Below are 23,308 nucleotides of genomic sequence, written 5' to 3' on the forward strand. Positions count from 1 at the left end.
AGTAGCAGTATCTCAAAGAATAAATATCTATATAATCTCCAATGAAGTTCTTAAATTCTTAAGGACCCAATTTCCATACCTGTCAAATATGAGAATTACCAGGACCTAAAAGTATTAAAACAAGTAGATGCAATTCTAATATTTTATAATTCTATGATACTATCACTTTGGGCACCAACTTAATAATTGTATTGTTCATCAACAAGTAAAGGAGTCCAATGCAAACCCAACACAGTGCCAGATACTCTAGTTGATACAAAATGAAAATAAAACATATCCTTTGTCCTTAAGAATCTGATCTAATTGGAGAAATAAATTAACCTCCATAAAATAATCTAGAAAACTCTATCCCATGCAATAGGAGTTCATCGCAGAGAGTCATCATAGTGGATGAAATATGTGAACAAGTCTTCATGAAGATGTTGGGCTTCCTGTTGTGTCTTGAAGAATGAGTACAATTTGCATAAATAGGGTGAGGGAGGCACATTTAGGGAGTCAGGAAGAGAAGGAATCAAACAATATGAACAAGGTCAAAAAAGCAAATATATATATATATATACATATCTAAATTAAAATAAAGGATAGATGATAGATAAAAGATAGATGATCACACCTAAATGTGTGTGAAGGGTAATAAAGTGGATTGATAAGGCCTATTATTGAAAAACTAGATTAAGGCAGAGGGTCTGAATTTTTTTAAAACCGCTAAATTAAGGTTATTCATCACACACTTTAAACACTTTCAACATTTCACGAAAAATTAGTCTTCACTTAAAAAAATTTTTTTTGTTTTTTTAAGATTTTATTTATTCATGAGAGACACAGAGAGAGAGAGAGAGGCAGAGACACAGGTAGAGGGAGAAGCAGGCTCCATGCAGGGAACCTGACGTGGGACTCAATCCCCTGTCTCCAGGATCATGCCCTGGGCTGAAGGCGGCACTAAACCGCTGAGCCACTGGGGCTGCCCCCCAAAAAAACTTCTGATGTTTTATCGCTCATAGTATTTCAGAATGTGAGAATATATTTTTATATTGATGGCTCTAGTAGATCTCTAAAAGCATTTTGGAATAAAAAAAATTGTGTCCACATCTTCCTTTCTTTTCTTGACAAAATAACAGTTTTAATAACTAATATTTCAAGTATTTAGGCCCCAGACATTTTACTAAACACTTTTCATGGGATGCCTGTGTGGCTCAGTGGTTTAGCACCTACCTTCAGCCCAGGGCATGATTCTGGAGTCCCGGGATCAAGTCCCACATCGGGCTCTTTGCATGGAGCCTGCTTCTCTCTCTGCCTCTGTGTCTCTCATGAATAAATAAATAAAAACTTTAAAAAAATAAAAAATAAACACTTTTCATATATTATCATATATAATTCTCAACACTCAACTAGTAGGCATTCAATAAGTATTTGTTGAATGAATTGAATGACTGAATCTCCAATTTATAGAAAGAAAAGGTAAAAAGGGTGAAATATATTTTTCTTTGTTACACAGCTAGAAAGTGTAGAATTAAGGTACTAATCAAAGTCTCCCTAGCTCTTCAGCACACTTTAATTAGTATACATTCTAGCCTCTCTGCTTCCTTTTTTCCTTTATCCTTATCCCTGTCTCTCACTCTACTGATCTCTTACTCCCCCCTCCTATTACTCCCTCTCAGCTTAACAAGAAATAATACAGATGTGGGGTACTAAATGTCTTTCCTATACTTGAAAGTTATTGTGTTCCTTGTTCTAAAAGTAGATTCAGCTCTTTACATTTCTATTGCTAAAAAAATCTATATTTCATGTTTTTTAGTACTATATGATTTTTTAAAATATTTCATTTTTTCATGAGAGACACAGAGAGAGGCAGAGACAAACAGAGGGAAAAGCAGGCTCCATGAAGGGAGCCCGATGTGGGACTTGATCCTGGAACTCTGGGATCACTCCCTGAGTGGAAGGCAGATGCTCAACCACTCAGCCACCCAGGCATCCCTAGTACTATATGATTTTGAATTAATTTTTTTTTGTGATTAGATAACTAGATAAAAAACTGCTGGGATCGCTGGGTGGCTCAGCGGTTTGGCGCCTGCCTTCAGCCCAGGGCGTGATTCTGGAGTCCTGGGATCGAGTTCCGCGTTGGGCTCCCTGTGTGGAGCCTGCTTCTCCCTCTTCCTGTGTCTCTGCCTCTCTCTCATCTGTCTCTCATGAATAAATAAACAAAATCTTTGAAAAAAAAAAAAAAACCTGCCTGCATATTTGTTCTTAAAATAAAGATGGAATAACCAGATAAAACCCACATCTGTCATTACCATGTCCAAATCCTACTGGCATTTTTGATAGGCCTCTAAATAGAAGACAATATAGTGGTACTAAGGCATCCTAGTGATTTTAATATACATGAAGTATCTATTTGTTTTCCAGCCAACAGCTACATTATAAGAATAAGTAAGTGTTTCCTGGATCTCCGAGAAGATTTTGACAATGCTGCTTTAGTGAACACTTCCAGTCTGATACCTAAGGAGGCTGGCTCAATAGAACATTTTGAATTTAAACTAGAACCTTTTAAAATAGAAAATGGTACCAAATTCTATATTGCAATTCAAGCCATCCATGAAGCTAATGTCACTTCAGAGGTTTCTAATATTGCACAAGCAATCAAGTTTATTCCTCCACAGGACTCCAGTGTCCCTGCTCTGGGCATCACGATTACTGCAACCAGTTTGGCAATTTGGGGATTAGCTTTGATTTTATCTATATTTTAAACTAGTAAGTGCATTAGAAATAAAATCTAATGTTACATATACTTGGTTAACATTTATTTAGAATTTGCTACACTATGACAAACTCTTTGTACAAAAGTTGTAAACTTCCTACTTGAGTTCATTAATACTAATTACTTGCTAAATGTAAAGCAAGATGAATATACTATTTCCTCTCTGAAAAATCCGTTTATTAACTCAATAAAAAAAGAAAATGTACTTGAAGGTATTTTACTTGAAGATATTTTAAGAAACATTTTCAATATGCTACAAATTCATTTGGTATATTAACAAAATCAGAATTTATCCAAGCCATATAAAAATATTTATATATCTACAACAAATGTAATTTTGTGGTAGAATTATTTAGGCTTCATTCTTGCTTATGAATGAATACTTTATGTTTACATAACTATCATCAAAATGAACAATAAAAATTTTTCAATTAGAAAGGTCTAATACAGTAAGGAGGTCAAATCTGTTTTTTATTATTAATTAACAGTGATATATCAAAGTTTTGATCCTAGGTATGAAATGACTATTAGATAGAAAGAATGCTACTTTGTATGAATTGTGAAATGTCACTGTAAAGTCCTATTTATATTCTGATACATTATTAGGTCCTAAGAGTATCATCACCATGATGCACCATCAGGGCAGGGATTTTTTTTTTTTCAATGTTGTATCCTCAGCTTCTAGAATAGTACTAGATACATAGCATATATTCAATAAATATTTATTAAGCAAATTAATGAATATGGGGAATAGGGAGATGGGAAAAATGGATAAAGGGGAGTGGGAGGTACAGGCTTCCAGGTATGGAGCAAGTGATGGGAATAAAAGGTACAGCATAGGGGGGGATAAAAGAAAAAAAAATCAGTAATTATTTTCATACCTTCAAAGAAATCCAAATTTGGCCTGTGACATCAAAAAATATCCACAAAAATATGATATGCACATGGTATTGTGAGGATTTGATATGAGAACTAACCACTTAATAGTGGTGATCTGAATCAACACACAGCCTTTCAGGAATTTAACTGTGAAACATACAATTTTGTAGTAAAATGTAAATTCAGCTATTAATACAGTAATAGTGTGATTTTTTTTTTTTCTGAGAAAGACAAAGAGCGACTGTTATATTGCAAGAAAATCCTTTGTGGGGCATCTGATGGCTCAGTTGGGTGTCTGCCTTCAGCTCAGTTCATGATCCCAGCGTCCTGGGATGGAGCCCTGCACCAGGGCTCTGATCTGTGGAGAGCCTGCTTCTCCCTCTCCCTCTGTCTGCAACACCTCCTGCTTGTGCTCTCTCTTTGTCAAGTAAATAAATAAAATCTATTAAAAAAAAAGAAGAAGAAGAAAAAGAAAATCCTTTGTTTATAAGCAGAAAGATTTTAAAAACTCTTTGAATGTCTGAAAGGAAGCATTTTATATATCTGAAAAAGTCAGTGAAAAAAATCATAAAACATTAGCAAGTCAAATCCAGAAGAATATATAAAAATAACATATAATAAAAATAAACAAAATACATTTTAATAACTTTTAAAGAAATGTATTATGACCAAGTTGAATTTATGCCAAGAATCCAAAGGTGGTTTAATATTAGAAAATCAACAAAATTCACATTAATACATTAAAAAGAAAAATTATCATCTCAATACATGCATGCAAGTATATAATAATTCAACCATTCTCATTAAAAATGAAAACTTTGTGAACCTTAATGTCTAAATTCTGGTCATTCAAAATTAAAAAGAGGTTTTAAATCTTCAAGTAGAGATATGAAATTTGACACCAGAGATGGAAAATTCTAAATTCCTAAGAAAATAAATCACTTAAGAGCCTATAAATCATTTAAAAATTATTGTTAACCATGAAAATCTCAAAGGGTCAGTAGATAACTTGTTCTTATCTAAATGACCACTATACTGAGAAATGATTCATAGAACTTTAGCAGTCACTTAGCAAAGATTCCTATGCAGTAAGAAAAAAAAAAAGAGAATAGAAGATACAATAACTGGAGGGACGTCTGGGTAGCTCAGCAGTTGACTGACTTTGGCTCAGGGCATGATCCCTGGGTTCCAGAATCAAGCTCCGCATTAGGCTCCCTGTGAGGAGGAGCCTGCTTCTCCCTCTGCCTATGTCTCTGCCTCCCTGTCTCTCATGAATAAATAAAAAAAATAAAATAATAAAATAAAATAATAAAATAAAATAATAAAATAAAATAAATAAAATAAAATAAAATAATAAAATAAAATAAAATAATAAAATAAAATATAATAAAATAAAATTAAAATAAAATAAATAAAATAAAATAAAATAAAATAAAATAAAATAAAATAAAATAAAATAAAATAAAATAAAATAAAATAGGGGCAGCCCCGGTGGCGCAGCGGTTTAGCGCCGCCTGCAGCCCAGGGCGTGATCCTGGAGACCCTGGATCGAGTCCCACGTCAGGCTCCCTGTATGGAGCCTGCTTCTCCCTCTGCCTGTGTCTCTGCCTCTCTCTCTCTCTCTCTCTCTCTCTCTCTGCATCTCTATGAATAAATAAATAAAAATAAAATAAAATAAAATAAAATAAAATAAAATAAATAAAATAAAATAAAATAAAATAAAATAAAATAAAATAAAATAGAAGATACAATAACTGGAAAGAAACATACAAAACTGTAATTACTTGAAAGTGACATAGAAAATCTAATGACAATTAGAATTGGGATCCCTGGGTGGCGCAGCGGTTTAGCGCCTGCCTTTGGCCCAGGGCGTGATCCTGGAGACACGGGATCGAATCCCACGTCAGGCTCTCGGTGCATGGAGCCTGCTTCTCCCTCTGCCTATGTCTCTGCCTCTCTCTCTCTCTCTCTCTCTCTGACTCATAAATAAATAAAAATTAAAAAAAAATTTTAAAAAAAGAAAATCTAATGACAATTAGAATTAACAATAATTAAAACCAGTAGGAAAGTTCTGCAAAGTTACCAAACACAAAGTCAATCTATAAAAAGTCAACAGCACTGGTCTCACATGTAAAGAGCTTAGGGGTTATCATCCCATCCTCACAACAAGAAAAAAGCTAAATAACTGAAAATCAACAATTCTTTTTAGAGCTATCAGAAAAGTAAAGTCACACCACAACTAATGTCCAGATAGTGTTAGGAAAACTAGCTCAATACTTGGCATGCATCAGAACAGCTGCAAATGAATAACAAAAAGACAGGGAATCTCAATAGAAAAACAGGCAAAGGATTTAAGTAAGCAAATCATTTAAAGGAAGTTCAAAGGCAAATAGGTGTAGAAATCAGAGAAATGCCCTAGAATTAGAGAAATACTAATTGTAATATTGAGGTAAACCTTAACATCCATCAGATTAATAAAAATTAAAAATCAGGTAACAGCAGTTGTAGGTAAGAAAGTAAAGAAATGATATCTCATCATCTACTGGAGGAGTGTAACTGAAGCAGTATCACAGAAAATAATCTGACAATACCTAATGAATTCCATATATATATATATATATTATCCTATGCTCCAACAATCACACATCTGAGTATAAACTAACACACAAACCAAAAGGCAACTTACATGAGGATATTTACCATGAGGATATTTACAATTATTTTGTAGTTACAGAAAGTTGAAAGCTACTTTAGGTATCCATCCTTAAGGGAATAACAGATAAGCAAATGCAATGGATACAGAATCTAAAATACCGTACTACACTTAGAAGTAATATAGTATATGCATATACAGCAACAAAATACATCTTAAATATTTAGAGTGAAAAGAGCTGAAACAAAGTATGATCTATAAGACAATACTGACAATACCATTTATATAAATTAACACAAAGACATACACAAAAATAACACTTTATTTTATCAGGATATATTATAAACACCTTAAAGCAAAAGTCTTTGAGGATAGAATAAATGGAATAGGGTTGTGGATAGTAAGATAAAAAATAAGTAAAATGATCCAATGGAGGAGTCATGCACCAATGATAATAGGGTATCCACAATTAAGGAGAATTATTAATTGAATTCTATACTTGAGTTTCAAATGAAATGAAGAAACCAATAATAATAAAAAAGTAAAACTTATAATAATAACAAAAAAGAAACCCTATTAGGGATCCCTGGGTGGCGCAGCGGTTTGGCACCTGCCTTTGGCCCAGGGCGCGATCCTGGAGACCCGGGATTGAATCCGACATTGGGCTCCCAGTGCATGGAGCCTGCTTCTCCCTCTGCCTGTGTCTCTGCCTCTCTCTCTCTCTCTGTGACTATCATAAATAAATAAAAATTTAAAAAAAAGAAACCCTATTAAAGCAGTTCACTACATTAACCAGTTAAAAGAATTCTGAATATCTCCATAGATGCAGAAAGGTATTTAACATATTCCACCAGCTATTCATGATTTTTAAAAGAGAAAAACTTGAAGAACAAAGAATTGGTTTCTAAAAGGAACTTTGCCTGTGTCTCTGCCTCTCTCTCTCTCTCTCTATCATAAATAAATAAAAATTTATTAAAAAAAAATAAAAAATAAATAAAAGGAACTTTAACAAATATCTAGACAATTCAGTATCAAGCATCATGATTTCTAGAAAACATGAGAAGTATTCCCATTAACATCAGGAATGTACCAAGACATCTACTAGCATTGCTCTTAATCAATATTATGCTAAAGGCACTAACAAATGTAAAAAGACAAGTATAACAATATAATGATGAAAGTGACAAAATTGTCATTATTTGAAAACCATGGGCATGTCGGGTGGCTCAGAGGTTTAGCGCCACCTTCAGTCCAGGGTGTGATCCTGGAGACCCAGGATAGAGTCCCACGTTGGGTTCCCTGCGTGGAGCCTGCTTCTCCCTCGGCCTGTGTCTCTGCCACTCTCTCTGTGTCTTTCATGAATAAATAAATAAAACCTTAAAAAAAAAAAAAAAAAAGAAGAAACAACCATAACCATCTTCATAGAAAATCGTGAGGGGGGGATCCCTGGGTGGCTCAGCAGCTTAGCCTGCCTTCAGCCCAGGGTGTGGTCCTGGAGTCCCGGGATCAAATCCCACATCAGGCTCCCTGCATGGAGCCTGCTTCTCCCTCTGCCTCTCTCACTCTTTCATGAATAAATAAATAAATTCTTAAAAAAAAAAAATCCTGAGAGATGCAACCAAAACTATATGAATATGAGAATCCAATGTATGAAATTCAATAATGTTCTTATTTATAAGTAAATAAAGCAGAAATAGTAATTTTTAAATTCTCATTCACAATATGAACAAAACGATAAAATATCCAGGGGGAAAAAATCTAACCAAAAATGTAGAAGACTATTGTGCAGAAAACTATAAAACTTTACTAAAGAAAATATTTAAAGATCTGAATAAATGAAGAAACACATCACATCCATGTATAAGGATACTCAGTATTGAGTTTAGTTCTTTGGATTTGGATTAGACATAAATTTTAGATAGCTTAATGAAAAAAACAATTTAGACACTAAAGTTTATAGTAATAGGAAAAAGATATTTTCAGGCTCAAAAAAGGAGACAGGGAAAATATCAACAATTCAACAACAAAAAATGTGCAAAGGATATGAACAGTCAATTCATAGAGAAGGAAAATTAGAAGGCCAACCACTTTAGAAAAAAGAGTCACAATCTGGAAGGTAGAGAAATGTAGATTTTTAAAAAACAACAAGATAATATTATTTCCACCCAATAATATTTTTTTATGAAGATGGGAGGAAATAGAGACTTTTTCCTGACAGCAATTTGGCTGTATTTGGTAAAATAAAAAGTATGAACACATAGAAGATACCCAGAAGAAACTTTTTTTTAAGGTTTTTTTTTATTTATTTGACAGAGGGAAAGAGAGAGAGAGAGCACAAGCAGGCAGAGTGGCAGGCTGAGGGAGAGGGAGAAGCACTCAATCCCAGGACCCTGGGGTCATGACCTGAGCTGAAGGCAGATGCCCCACTGACTGAGCCACCCAATCACCCCTGAAGAAATTCATACTTGTGTTCCGAGATACATGAAGACATTCACTACAGCATGGCTTTTAACAGTAAAAACAGGAAACAATCTAAGTATCCAGCAGTAGGGGACTAGACAATTAAAATGTGACCTATTCATGACATGGGCCTATGTAACAGCTAAAAAAAAAAATAAATAAATTGTACTTATTTCCAATCTATATTGAAGAGATTTCAAATAATGAGTAAGGAAAATTGCAAATGATAGATACAATATGGTATCATACACATAAACTAAAATCACACAACATATACCATATTTAAGTAAGTAAAAGTATTTTAAAAATTGTTTACACAGAAGATACATTAAACTCTTCATAGAGGAAGCATCATCAGAATTAGAAAGCTGAATTGAACTGGGGTGTTGGTTTAGGTCCCTAAGGCTTAAACAGTAATGTTTTGGCTCTTTTAAGAAAAATCTAAAATATGATTAAAAAATTAACAATGTTTAATTCTATATAGAGGAATAAAAGTATTGTTACACTATTCTTTGTATTTTCCTAAATTTTAAAAAATTCTTAAAGTATTAAAAAAATCTATTTCACTACAGCCCCATTAAATAAATTTATGAATATTTTTACAATATAAAGTCAGATTAAGGACAGTAGTTTGTGGGATCCCTGGGTGGCGCAGCGGTTTGGCGCCTGCCTTTGGCCCAGGGCGCGATCCTGGAGACCCGGGATCGAGTCCCACGTTGGGCTCCCGGTGCATGGAGCCTGCTTCTCCCTCTGCCTGTGTCTCTGCCTCTCTCTCTCTCTGTGACTGTCATAAATAAATAAAAGTTTAAAAAAAAAAAAAAAAAAAAAGGACAGTAGTTTGTGTGTGCCCACATACCTTGATCCAGCTCTGGATATGAGGGCATACACACAATAAAAATGAGGGAAACAGTCTACAGCATGAGTCTAACCAAGACTAGTGTATACTTTCTTTGGTAGGCAATGGAAACTGCAGATGCTTGAGCAAGTTTTGATATGGTTGGAGCTGGACTTTTAGGAGTATTCATCTTTCAAACTTGTGTAAAGGAGATTGAAATGTCACGATGATTTGGGAGGCCATTCATGAGAAATAAGCAAGAAGCAATATACTAGTATTAATAAATGGTAAGTAGTAATAAACATGGGAAGAAAATGATGATTCTCATTTCTCTCTCTACCTCTTTCACTATTATAGCCAACCACCAAAGATACTTGAAAAAATGCTAACTACAAGATACAGAAATCTTTTTTTTTTAAGATTTATTCATCTATTTGAAAGAGAGAGAGGACATGTACACAAGAGGGGGAGGAGCAGAGAGGGAGAGAGAGAATCTCAAGCAGACTCCCTGTTGAGTGTGGAGCCCAATATAGGGCTTGATCCCATGACCCTGAGATCATGACCTGAACAGTCAGACAGTTAACCAACTGAGCCACCCAGGACCCCTAGCAGATACACAGTCTTAATTCCTACTCCTCAATGGAAATACCCTCAATAATTTTGAAAGTTAAATAATTAATCTTTGTATGAAAATTATTCATAAATTTTGGTCATTCAGGCATAGATTTGACATTGCTATTTTATTAGACATTGCTACATTCATCTACCATGACCAAAATATGAGAATTTTTTTTTACCCATAGTAGCCACAAAATTAATATCTGTTGTTCTCAGGTTGGGACATTTGTAACAAAAGTAATAAAAGTTTATTTACTGAACTACAACTTATTACATACCAAAAAGTAGTAGACACTTTCACATTTTCCAATTTAGCCCTTACTTTAGCACTCTAAGGTAGGCATTATATTTTATCCTCATTTAACTGATAGCAGAACTAAGGTTCAAAGATATGAAATAATCTGCCCAAGATCAGACTAAAGCTAAATGTTGATACTGAAAGTCTAATTACAAATCTATGCTCTTTCCACCCCTTAATCTCTTCCTAATCCTAATCTCTTCTGCTAAACAACATCATTTCTTTATGTCACATAAACAAAATCTTGAATTCCAAGTAGCAGTGAATGTTGACAAGTTCCCATTTTCTTTTTTTTATAAATAATTCTTTTTATAAGGAATTATGATATGTTGAGTTTTTTGTCTTTTTTTAAAGATTTTATTTATTTGAGAGAGAGAGAGCTACAGAAAGTATGAACAGGAGGTAGAGAAAGGGAGAGTGAGAAGCAGACTCCCCGCTGAGCAGGGAGCCTGACATGGGGCGGGATCCCAGGACCCTGAAATCATGACCTGAGCCAAAGGTAAACACTTAATTGAGCCACTCAGGCCTCCCTCTCCTAGAGTTTTAAAGAACACCTGCTTAACCTCTCCAAACTCAAGTTCTTGAAATAATATTAGTAATACTTTTTATATCACAGGATTGGTTTTACTAACTGAGATACTTTTAGTTACTGACCTAATTTGTTAATTGAGATTCAATGAGATAAAACAAGCTTTTAGCAAAGTATCTGGCATATAGTTAGTGCTAAATAATTATTATCATCCACTATTAACTTATTATATTTTATGAATATTTTATTACTGATAGGATTTAATCCTCTGATAAAGAACCCAAAGTCCCTGTAACCTTCTACAGCACAGGAGGATTACATTCTTGGTCCTCAATATACAATCATAGAGCATTACAACCTCAATTTCAAAAGCATCTACAAAAACAGTCTCTCTCTTCATTAATTTAAAAATATAGGAATTATCTAACAACAGCTCAATTAAACACTGGAATCATAGTATTTTAATTTTATAGCAAATAATTTTTTAGGTTAGCCTGACATCTAGTGGAATGATTGTAGCCATCTAAAAGATTTAAAATACATAACTTGAAAAAAAAAAAAAAAACTAATAACATTCCATTAAAGGCCAATATATGATGTAAATGTTTCAAATAAAAAAGGGAAATCAACTTGAGCATTGCCTTATTGTCAGGCACTGTACTAAATGCTATCATATATCTTCTCTCATTCATTTGTTCAAAATAAGTATTTAGTGCCTGCTACATGCTAGGCACTTATTATACAGAATTTTTTAAAAATTGATATGATCCTTGTCCTTTTGGAGTTCATAGACTAGTAAGCAATAAGCTATTAAACAAATTATTCTACAAGCTATTAAAATTATAAAATGTGTTTAGAGTTTAAAGGACTTTAGAAGAGAATCCTTAACTTAGTAGGAAGTTCACAAAGGGCCTGAGGAAGTAATATGTAAGCCAACTTCTAATGTAGCAATGGGGATTTAAGACAGAAGGAATAGCACGTGTCAAGGTCCTGAGGTAGTAAAAGATTTGCTGCCAAATGAATTCAAAGAAGGGCAGTGTGTCTATAATTATGAGGAAAACACACAGTACCAGATCAGCTTAGAGAGGTCTATGGGGGCCAGATCAAGCAGGCCTTGCGAAAAAGTAGGCCTCGTTAAGGATTCATGATTTATCATTTTATCATATATAATGGAAGCCATCTGAAGTATCTAAGCAGAGATATGTGATGAGTAATAGGTTTAAAAAAAAAAAAAAAAAAAAAAAAAAAAAAAACCTCTGGCAGGGCTCCTGGGTGGCTCAGTCAGTTGAGTATATACCCTCTGCTCAGGTCACAATTTCAGGGTCCTAGGATCAAGACCTGCATCGGGCTCCCTGCTGACCTTCTGTCTCTCCCCCTGCCCTCCCTCCCTGACTTGTCCTCTCTCTCAAAAAAATAAAAGAAATAAAAGAAATAAAATCTTTAAAACAACAACAACAACAACAACCCACTCTGACTCCTGTGGGGAGATAAAATGGAAGGAGATGAATGTGAATGTAGAAAGAACAATTAGAACCAACTGAGACACACTCTCTCTCTCTCTGTGCATTCCTATGAATGAATAAATAAAATCTTTTTTTAAAAAAAGGCGGGGGCGGGCAGCCGCGGTAGCGCAGCGGTTGAGCGCCGCCTTCAGCCCAGGGCGTGATCCTGGAGACCCGGGATGGAGTTCCACGTCGGGCTCCCTGCATGGAGCCTGCTTCTCCCACTGCCTGTGTCTCTGTGCCCCTCCCTCCCTCCCTCTCTCTCTCTGAATGAATAAATAAAATCTTAAAAAAAAAAAAAACACCTGAGAGAGAATTTCAGTAGTCCAAATGATAGATGGTTTGGGCTCCGTCTATAGTGGTTGCTATCAAGATGTATTTTGAAAGTAGATTCAGATCCGAGTGATGAACTGGAAAATAGAAAGGAACTAGGGGTGAGGGACAAAAAAAAAAAAAAAAAAAAACCTGAAAATACGTATTTCTATCTTGACCAATTGAGGTGAGAAAGTAAAGAAATAACAGATTTGAGAGCAAGACCAAGCCTTTATTACCAAAGAATAACTCAGAGACATTTATTTATCTGCAAACAAAATATAGAGGGAGACCGTCACTTGACTATTGTCAAAGAAAAACAAAGAACTGTACTTATGAGGAAAAAAAATATGCAGATAGTTTAGGAAGACCGAGTTTTGCTTCCATATCTTGAAAGGTAAACTAATTAACTAGCTGCAAAGAGGTCAGTCGCTTGTGGAGATTGTCCAAGGATAACACAGAAAACAGTTTCAACTGTGTTAGATTTCCCCCAAACCCTGAGAATTTGCTGTGGAGCACACAAGGCAGGCTGTCCAAGGATAATGTCTACTAAGGCCCTTCCATTTACCTTAGATGAGCAAGCTGCATCACTTCTCTCATCAGTTCTCAACTCCCTTCTTTTGGTCAAAACATACTCCAAAAGATGCAAATTTCATCAAGAGGGTTTCAGTTCCCTTTTTTACTTAATATTATCATATGTATGTCAACTCAAAATACTGGATGTAAAACATTTAGATTTCCAGGGGACCCCTGGGTGGCTCAGCGGTTTAGTGCCTGCCTTCAGCCCAGGGCGTGATCCTGGGGTCACAGGATCAAGTCCCACATCTGGCTCCCTGCATGGAGCCTGCTTCTCCCTCTGCCTCTGAGTCTCTCGTGAATAAATAAATAAAATCTTTTTAAAATAAATATATACATACATACATAACATTTAGATTTCCAGATTTGATTCTATTGATCTTGCTGACTAGATAAGCAAGGAAAAAATCATGCAGAATCTATAGGACAGGTTACAGATTTTCTTCCTCATCCTGAGAATACTGAGAAACATTAAAGATTTGTAATCAAGGGAAAAACTTGATTAGAACCTGAATTTTTAAAAAATAGAAAATTTTATGATATAAGACATTTGGAAAGTTGCTCACTATTTGCTAATATTAACGAACTACAGTTAGTTTTGTTTTAGGTACAATAATGGTATTATGGTTATATTTTACCAAAAAAAAAGAGTTATTATCTTTTTAAGATTTACATGTTGAAGTATTAATGGATGAAATGAAAATAAAAGAGGTAGTCATATCTGTATACATGAATGGAGGCAATTATCTGTGGTATAAAGTGAGAAGAGTACAGGAATAAAGATGATGCCTTTGAGGAACTTCATCTATTAAAGGTCAGAGAGATGAGGATGAGTAAAGAAACTGAAGAATATCCACTTGAGAAGTAGAAGGAAAATCACAGGAATATTATGTCATAGAAGCCAAAGGAAGAGAGATATGGAAAACAAATAATGCACATAAAGTACTTAACACAGTGCCTGGAATATGGCAAATTCTCTCTAAATACTGCATTTATCATGATGGTGAATGAGAAGGAAGTGGTACAAAATACCAAGTAATGGTAAAAGAATAAGAGAAATCACTAGTGACCTTTAGAAGAGTAATTTTTGTTTGGTGGGTGGGGAGGAGCTACATTTATAGTGGTTTCAGAGGTAAATAGGAGGTATAGACATGGAGACACAAATTGGAGATAATTCTTTTAAGATGTTTGGCTCACATGGGAGGGAGATAAATAAGGCAGTGGTTAGAATAACATCGTGAGAGTAAATAGAGGCAGGTTTTGGTTTTGTGGCTATTTAGGAATTTAAAACTAGGAGAGACTTAAGCATGTTTAAATGCTGGTAGGGAACTTGTAGAAAGGGAGAGAACAAAAATAATAGGAAAGAAAAGGGATAAATATAGGAGTCTTTTTTTTTTTATGATAGTCACACAGAGGGCGGGGGGGGGAGGGGGGCAGAGACATAGGCAGAGGGAGAAGCAGGCTCCATGCACCGGGAGCCCGATGTGGGATTCGATCCCGGGTCTCCAGGATCGCGCCCTGGGCCAAAGGCAGGTGCTAAACCACTGCGCCACCCAGGGATCCCTAAATACAGGAGTCTTAAAAAGGTGGGAGAGATAGGATTCAGAACAGAGAAAGGCCTGATCTTCAATGGACAGAAGGACAACTCCTCTATTATAACAGGAAAGAAGGAGAAAGGGTAGATGTAGGCAGACTGTAAAGGATGTCTCCATTCTCCCTTCCCTAGGAAAATAATTCTCTGGACCACATTCCATGGCCTTTTAGAATACAAAATTGTGGAATTTCCTGGTCTCATTTTCTGGTGCAATATTTTATATATTTTATACTGTAGTTCATTCTCTTTCTTAAAACCTTCTCCTGCCTTTTTAAATATATTTGAAGTAGACCAAAAAAAAAAGTCTTAAAAATAATGGGGTGCCTGGGTAGCTCAGTTGGTTAAGCAACTGACTTGATTTCAGCTCAAGTCATGATCTCAGAATCATGAGATGGAGCCCCATGTTGGGCTCTGAGCTGCTGAGCATAAGATTCTCTCTCCCTCTTCCTCTGCCCCTCTACTCATGCTCTTAAAAAACAAAAAAACACATAAATAAGAATATAATGAATACCCATATATACTAGCTTAAGAAGTACAAATGAAATTCCAATTCTATTTTCTTCCTTTCTCCCATGGATAATCACTATTTTGATACATTTCTTACTCCTGTGCTTGTTTTAATACTTTTACCACTTACTACACTGTACATGTATCATATGTACACAATGTATATGAATACATCTTCCAACAATGTAAAACATTGATGTAACTATTTTAGTCTTTCAGTGACAGTCTGGGAGAGGTAAATTTTCTCAGCCTTTATCTGAAAGGTGCCATTATTTGGCACTCTAAAGTGATGGTTTTTTCTTTGCTGCACTACAATTTCACTGCAACATGTCTAAGGTGTATTTCTTTTTATTTATTCAGCTTGACACTCCTGATTATTGACTTTGAGACATTATTTCAACAATTCTGGGAAATTATCAACTATTATTTCATCAAACTTGTCTCTCTCCTTTTTATCTTGCTTTCTGGAAATTTTGCTGGATAGTAACTTTCTCACTCTCTCCTCAGTTTTCTTTCTTTCTTCTTTTTTTTTTTTTTTTTTTTTTTAGAGATTTTATTTGAGAGAGAAATAGAGAAATAGAGAAAGCATGAGTGGAGGGGAGGAACAGAGGGAGAGGGACAAGCAGATTCCCTGCTGAGCAGGGAGTCTAACCATGGGGCTCTATCACAGGCCTGACCTGAGCCGAAGGAAGAGACTTAACCGACTGAGCCACCCAGGTACCCCTCGCCTCAGTTTTCTTAATTCATACTTTTCATTCCCTATTTCTCCATGCTGCCTTCTGTATAATTTCCTAAGAACTCTCTTCCATCTATTAATATCTCTTTTTCTGTATCTAATAAGCTATCAGTCCATTAAATGTTTATTTTAAATGTATTTTAAATTTCTGGATGTTCTATTTTTTTAATCTGTCATTTTCACACACTCTTACTATTTTCTTTAGGTTTTAATCCTCCTTTCCTTCTCATTCTGTACATCTCCAGATGGAAACCTTATCTATCATATCTATGTAAATGACTCTAGAGTCTGCATCTTTAACCCAGTCTTCTTTCCCATGCTGTCAGGTTTATCTGACTACCTCATGTATAGTGGAGTAATAATATGTCCCTTCTATGATGTCCCATAGCACTTCTCTCTTCTACTCAATTAATACTTGGCAATACACAGCCTCACAGTGTAGGTTTTCTTTGCATGTGAATAAAACCAGATTATTTGCCCCAGAGCACGAGGATCATATTTTGTACTTCTTAGCAAGATTTCTGAATATCTATAACTCCACTGACCACTTAAATGCCTTCAAAGCTAAGCTTTCTTAGATTTGACCTTCAGTATGTTATGTGTGCCTGTTCTTTGACAGAAGGGACTATCTTTTATTGTTGGTATCCACCGAATATATCATAGGGGTTGCTCATAATAGGCATCTGCTAGTTGATCTGATTGGTGAGCAACAGGTTAAGTGGGTCCTTTTGAAATTTTTCTCGAAAGCTTAAGAATTTAAACTTCTACTGCTCTGATGACTGGGTCTCCAATACCTCCATACCTCTCTTACTTCCATACTTCAAAGCATCAGTTAATAACTGATATGTACCTTTCAGGATAGAAAGCTTATTGCTAGTGTAAGTTGCATTAATTTAACTTGTTATTTTAATCTTCCTTGTTTATCTTCATTCCAAGTCACAAAGTAGTATCACTAACTGAAGTACAAAATAAAATTAAAATCAGGCCTTATTTTATAGTGGAATAAGTATTTAGTCCTCCTAGTGAAAACATGGGCATAAAGGGCAAGATATTTCTACAAATGCTTTGAGAGTAATGCTGCCAATAACACGTTTATTCAGGATTAAATGATGTGATGAGCTAAATTATTCCAAGATCCTAAGCATAATAGGAAAGAAATTATGTCATTTTGAGGTGAGGGAATGTTTTGGCTTGTTGGCTAATAATAATGGCTGATATCTAAGTCATGTGAATTGCATCAAAATTTTTCATTTGAAACATAATGCAGATTTAATTATTATATTAATTCTTAAACATGAAATACCAGACAAAATTAATTAGATTCCTTGTTCTCACATAATAAATTTTTCAGAAGAAACTGGAATTCTGTTTATTTTCCCCTTCCTCACTCTTTTATACAATGAATGCATTTCTGTTGTAAAATCCTAGAGTAGTTATTAAGTATATATGATTTTTTAAAAATATTTATTTATTCACTTATGAGAGAGAGAGAGAGAGAGAAAGAGAGAGAAAGAGAAGCAGAGACACAGGCAGAGGGAGAAGCAGGCTCCATGCAGTGAGCCTGACGTGGGACTCGACCCCAGGTCTCCAGGATCATATCCTGGGCTGAAGGTGGCGCTAAACCGCTGAGCCACCCAGGCTGCCCAAGTATATATGATTAAATGTGAAATTTCCCCCTTTATCCTCTGAGGCCCTTCCCACTCTTTGTCTCTTTCTCTATGTGTATCATTGTGTACCTATGTAGGTGTATGAATAAATAAATGGAATCACACTGTAGGTATGTTATATGACTTGCTTTTTCCCCTTAAGAATATAGCTTAGGGATTTTTTCCATAAATGGGTGATGAGTATTAAGGAGGGCATTTATTACAATGAGCACTGGGTAGTATATGTAAATGATGAATCACTAATTTCTACTCCTGAAATCAATATTACATTTTATGTTAACTAACTAGAATTTAAACAAAAATTTAGGGAAAAAAGCAATATTGCAAGACAATATTTGTTTGCTTATCTTTGCATAAACATGACTTTGAATAGATTTCTATAAATAGAATTTCTGAGTCAAAGAGCTTATATGTTGTAAATTTTGACAAATATGTAAATTACCATTTCAAATATCTTGATCATATACTTCCTCCAACAGTGTATGAGAGCACTTGCTTTCCTACATCCTCCAATAACACTGGACATTAATGCTGACTCTCTGTTTAACTCCTGACTGAAAAATATAAATAATAAAAGCTATGTAAGGTTGTAGGATGACAAAGGAAAAATTTAAAAATATGAGCTCCCATTACCTCACCTTTAATATAATAATTTAACAGATAATGTCTAAGGTTGAAACAGATAGTTTTTTAAGAAGGGAAAAAAAAAAAAAAACTCATACAAAATTACTCTAATGACTCCAAGAGGGATCTTGTAGTATCTAATCTCTCTCATATAGAAGAAATACATGAGGTTTAGCTATTCACTTTTTTTTTTAAAGATTTTATTTGAGAGAGAGAGAGAGAGTATGTGCACAAGTGGGTTGGGGAAGGGCAGAAAAAGAGGGAGAAGCAGGCTTTCTGCTCAGCAAGGCTCCATCGCAGGACCCAGGAATCATGACCTGAACTGAAGGCAAATGCTTACCGCTGAGCCACCCAGGTGCCCCTGCTGTTTGAATATTTCTAATGAGTAGGAACTGTTTATTAAATCAATAAAACCGCTACTCTAAAATCCAAAAAATAAAAATAGAAAATGTTATAAGTACATACACAGACTGAAAATCCAAGCAGTAAAGGAAGATACAAGTGAAAAGCTCAAACCCTTCTCACTCCTTACCACTGTACCTTTCCCCAAAAGAATCAGTGTGGTTTATTTATATTTTTTTAAGCTATGCATATACAATGTACTTATATAAGTACACACATTCCTTTTTTATTTACACAGAGGACTCAAAAATTGTTCTGCACCTTGCTTCTTTTAAAAAATACACCTTGGAGATCTTTCCATATCAGCACTTTTGGATACACATGTCCACTGCAGGTCCTTGCTTCCCTACTCACACAGTGTTTGCAATACTTCATGAAGAAAAAATTCCAACAGACCAACCAGAGTACAAGGCAAGTATGTATGGAAACTGCCAATCACTTACACCATGGAACAGGATGACAGAAGGAAAGGGCAATCCATAGTTCTTCCTTTTAGTCTTTCCTCACTCATTAGTAAGCCAAAGGTAGAGAATAATGGTACAATGTGCCTATATCAAGAAACAAAATTTTAGAAATTAAATTAGATTTGTGCAACACTTCCACTATTTTGGTAATAATGAAATGTAAATGCATATACACCTATGAGATACAAATTGTGTCAATGATCAAAAGATCATTATGCATACATGTTAAATGTTCTTATATTTTCATTTTAAAATTGGCATTATACAATATGAAGATGTATAGTAAATTCATGCTAACAATTTAAATTTTTAGTTTTTCTTGTTTAGAATTATGTTCAATAGCAAATAAAACACAAAAACACTATGAAAGTTGAAAAAGAAACCACAGAAGAAGGGAAACCACAGACTAGATAACATTTTAAATTAGACAAAATTTATTTTTTATTTTAGTGCCTTTGAATGGCACTTTCCTCCTGCTCCTTGAACTGGGGGGCTTCATACTTTCATTTGTACCGTGCTCTGCAAGTTTTGTTGCTGCTCTGTTTATCATCCTAAAAACTGAGAGGAAGTTGCAATGTAGTAGAAAGAGCCCAGGAGATTTTCAGTTCTTGCCCTTCAGTAGCATGGCAGAGATTGATAGTTGTTTGTCCTGTAACTATTCTTACCTTCTTCCTTACTAAGAGCACCACTGTTTTGTTCAGGATAACAATGGGCCTTGTTAAATATTAGTATTTTTAAACAGGGCACATTGGATTTACCAAACTCTATTGTATAATAAGAAACCAAATGACCCAGGTCTGGCCAATGACGTAAATGCAAGTTTACTAGATGGGGCTTGTGAAAAAGTTATTTTCTTGATTTAAAAAAAAAGAGAAAGCAGCCTCAGTTGGCAAGTACCTTCTTCCTCACCTTTCTTTCTTTTTTCAACCTTAAAGATATATGTGATGCCTGGAAATATGAAACCATCTTGTGAAAAAGAGGATGAAAGCTACATGCTAAGAACAGCAAAATTGAAACACAGAAAGCTGTCCCCCGCCCCGAGCTGCCTAGTAAGTGAAGCTTACTTATTTGGGTAAGTCACTGTACCCAGGTTTCTGTTAATGGAGCTGATCACAATCAGTCTCTAATACCAACAGACTAGATAACATGAAAACTCTTCCACTACACCTGGTGGGGGAGATGCAGAAAGAAATTTTTTTAATGCATGCTTGAGCTTACAAAAATAGAGGGAAATACGTAAACAGCAGAAATAAAGAAGGAACTGAACATCAGAGCCTGGAGCACACAATATGACCCTGTCTAGAGTGGGGAGGGGATAGGTAAGGAAGATACTGGAATGTTTAAACCCATATGATAACTGAAGATAAAATTTTGAGCACTTGCTGAAAGCAGAAATTAGAAACTATAAGCCCTTCCTCATACTCTCTCCCTACATACATAAATTAAAACTCTGGGAAGTTGGGACACCTGGGTGGCTCAGCGGTTGAGGGTCTGCCTTCAGGTCAGGGTGACCCCAGGATCCGGGATTGAGTCCCACACTGGGCTCCCTGCAAGGAGCCTGCTTCTCCCTCTACCTATGTCTCTGCTTCTCTCTCTCTGTGTGTTTCTCATGAATAAATAATCTTAAAAAAAAAAAAAAAAACAACTCTGGGAAGTTGTGTATCCTCAGTGAAAGGATAAATTAGACAAAATGTACCCCCTAGCACACCAAGAGGACAGAGAAGCTTCTCTGTCATGGCATGAACTCTGAAAAGAGAGGAAAAATGGTCTTCCAAGAGAATGTATCATCATGATTTGTGTTCCAGGAGGTTTGGGTTTCAAATTTACAATATCTGAATAATCCTGGAACTTCTAAGTCCAGAAAGAAATTCATATAAAAATTGGTCTCTGGCCAGGGATAACCACAAGGATCTGTGACAGAAGCAAATTTTTTTAAAAAATTACTAAAACTTAGTTCTTTTTTTAAAAAAAGAAGCTACAAGACATAAAAGGAATCATCAGACATGACAAACAACAGTATTAGATTCCTGGGCAGCCCCGGTGGCGCAGCGGTTTAGCGCCGCCTGCAGCCCAGGGTGTGATCTGGAGACCCTGGATCGAGTCCCACGTCAGGCTCTCTGCATGGAGCCTGCTTCTCCCTCTGCTGTGTGTCTCTCTCTCTCTCTCTCTGCATCTCTATGAATAAATAAATAAAACCTTAAAAAAAACAGTATTAGATTCCTAATCACAAAAGATTGCATCTGTATGATAGCATTTATGTAGTTTAAATATAAATTAGTAGAGTTCCATATATAATCAGTGAAGATATAAAACACAATAGATTTAATTAAGCTAATTTAAAAATAGTGATTAACTCTTCAGAAAGAGAGGCAGGGAAAGAATGTCAAAAAACAAAATTAAAATTAAAAAAAAAACAAAAAAGATGAAGAACTGATCCAGATTCAAGGAGGATTGAGCAACATGACAGCTGGGTGCAACACCTGATCTTAGCTTGGGTGCTTTTGCTATAAAAACATTATTGGAATAATTGGCAAAGCTTGAAAAAGCTTTCTGGCAAAGGATGTACAGAAGTTTTTGTACTATTTTTGCAATTTTTTGTTTGTCTGAAATTATTTCAATATAAGACAATTATTTAAAAAAAAATAAAAAAGATGGGTTCCAGTTCAACATGGTGATGTAGGAAGATTCTTAACTCACCTCTTCCCACAGACATACCAAATCTACAGCTACTTATGGAACAATTTCCTCTGAAAAAAACTAAAGCCTGGCTAAGCAGTAACTACACATTGGGTAAAAAAGCCACATCAAAGCAGGTAAAAGAGGCAAGGACACAATCTTGCCATAAGTTGCCATAAACCTCACCTGGAGTGTGGAGACCTATAGTCAGGAGGGAAATTCAAAACCTGGAGCTTGTCCTTGAGAAGCAGAATTTGAACCCATATCCAACATCCCAACTTTTAAGATCTGCACTTGAGAGATGAACCCCCAAAACATGGAGCTTTGAAAACCAACAGAGTTCCCACCATAAGACTGTAGCAATCTAAGAAACAGCTCTCAAAGGGCTCACATCATGCTTAGACTCAACCACCCAGAGCCCAGCTCAGAAGCAGCTGATACACTCAGACTTTAAGTGAAAAAGGTTTACCTGCTTATATTAAGCATTGGCCTGAGGGGCAGACATCTAATTTGATACACTTAGGAGCCTGCTGAAACCCTCTCTGGGGAAAAAGACTGGTGGGCAGCATTGTCACACTCTTCCACTGCCTTGCTCTAGCCAACAGGCACAATCTCTTTCTTTTTTCTTTTTCTAGTGGATGCTATATTTACATTCTTCCAAGGGGCCTATGGAGCTACTCAGGGAATTTAGCCAGTGGATGCCATCTTTGTACTTTCCCTTTGCCTTGAAACAGCTTGCTATCATCTCCCAGAAAAAACCTCCCATAATACTCTGGAGCCCCAATTCTTGTGATTACTGCCCAGAGGCACCTCTAGATTGTCTAGCTCTGGTAGCCAACAGGGCTTATGCTTACAATCCCAAAGGACTATGCATACTTGCATACTTTAATAGCTGCTGCCTGATGGTCTATCTTCCAATTAGCCTGAATCTAGGTGCTGGTTGAGATCCTCCCCTTTGTGACACCAACAGGTTTTGGCATACCCTCAGCTACCGGGAGCTATTAAAAATATAATAGGTAGCTTAGACAATTACAAAGGTCTGAGAGAAAACCAAGAGCTAAGGCAGGGTTGAATGGCAACATTCATCTCCTACACAAGGCCACCACTTCAAGACTGGGAGAGGTAGATATTTCTTCTAATACAGAGAAACTAAGTCAAGAAAAAATGAAGAAACAGAAGAATATGTTCCAAATAAAAGAACAAGATAAAACCTCAGGGGAA

General features: G+C 35.6%; 1 long non-coding RNA gene across 4 annotated transcripts in view; it reads right to left on the minus strand.

The window, feature by feature from the left end:
- LOC144318381 (uncharacterized) overlaps positions 1–23,308 on the minus strand; it is an 89,996-nt gene that overhangs the window by 48,684 nt on the left and 18,004 nt on the right. For all 4 annotated transcript variants that reach the window (XR_013384255.1, XR_013384256.1, XR_013384259.1 and 1 more), the window contains exon 2: positions 19,391–19,495. This is a non-coding gene — a long non-coding RNA (uncharacterized LOC144318381). The remainder of the gene's footprint in view (positions 1–19,390; positions 19,496–23,308) is intronic.

The sequence above is a fragment of the Canis aureus genome, chromosome 8 (genome assembly GCF_053574225.1).
Source record: "Canis aureus isolate CA01 chromosome 8, VMU_Caureus_v.1.0, whole genome shotgun sequence".
NCBI classification, from domain to species: Eukaryota; Metazoa; Chordata; class Mammalia; order Carnivora; family Canidae; genus Canis; species Canis aureus.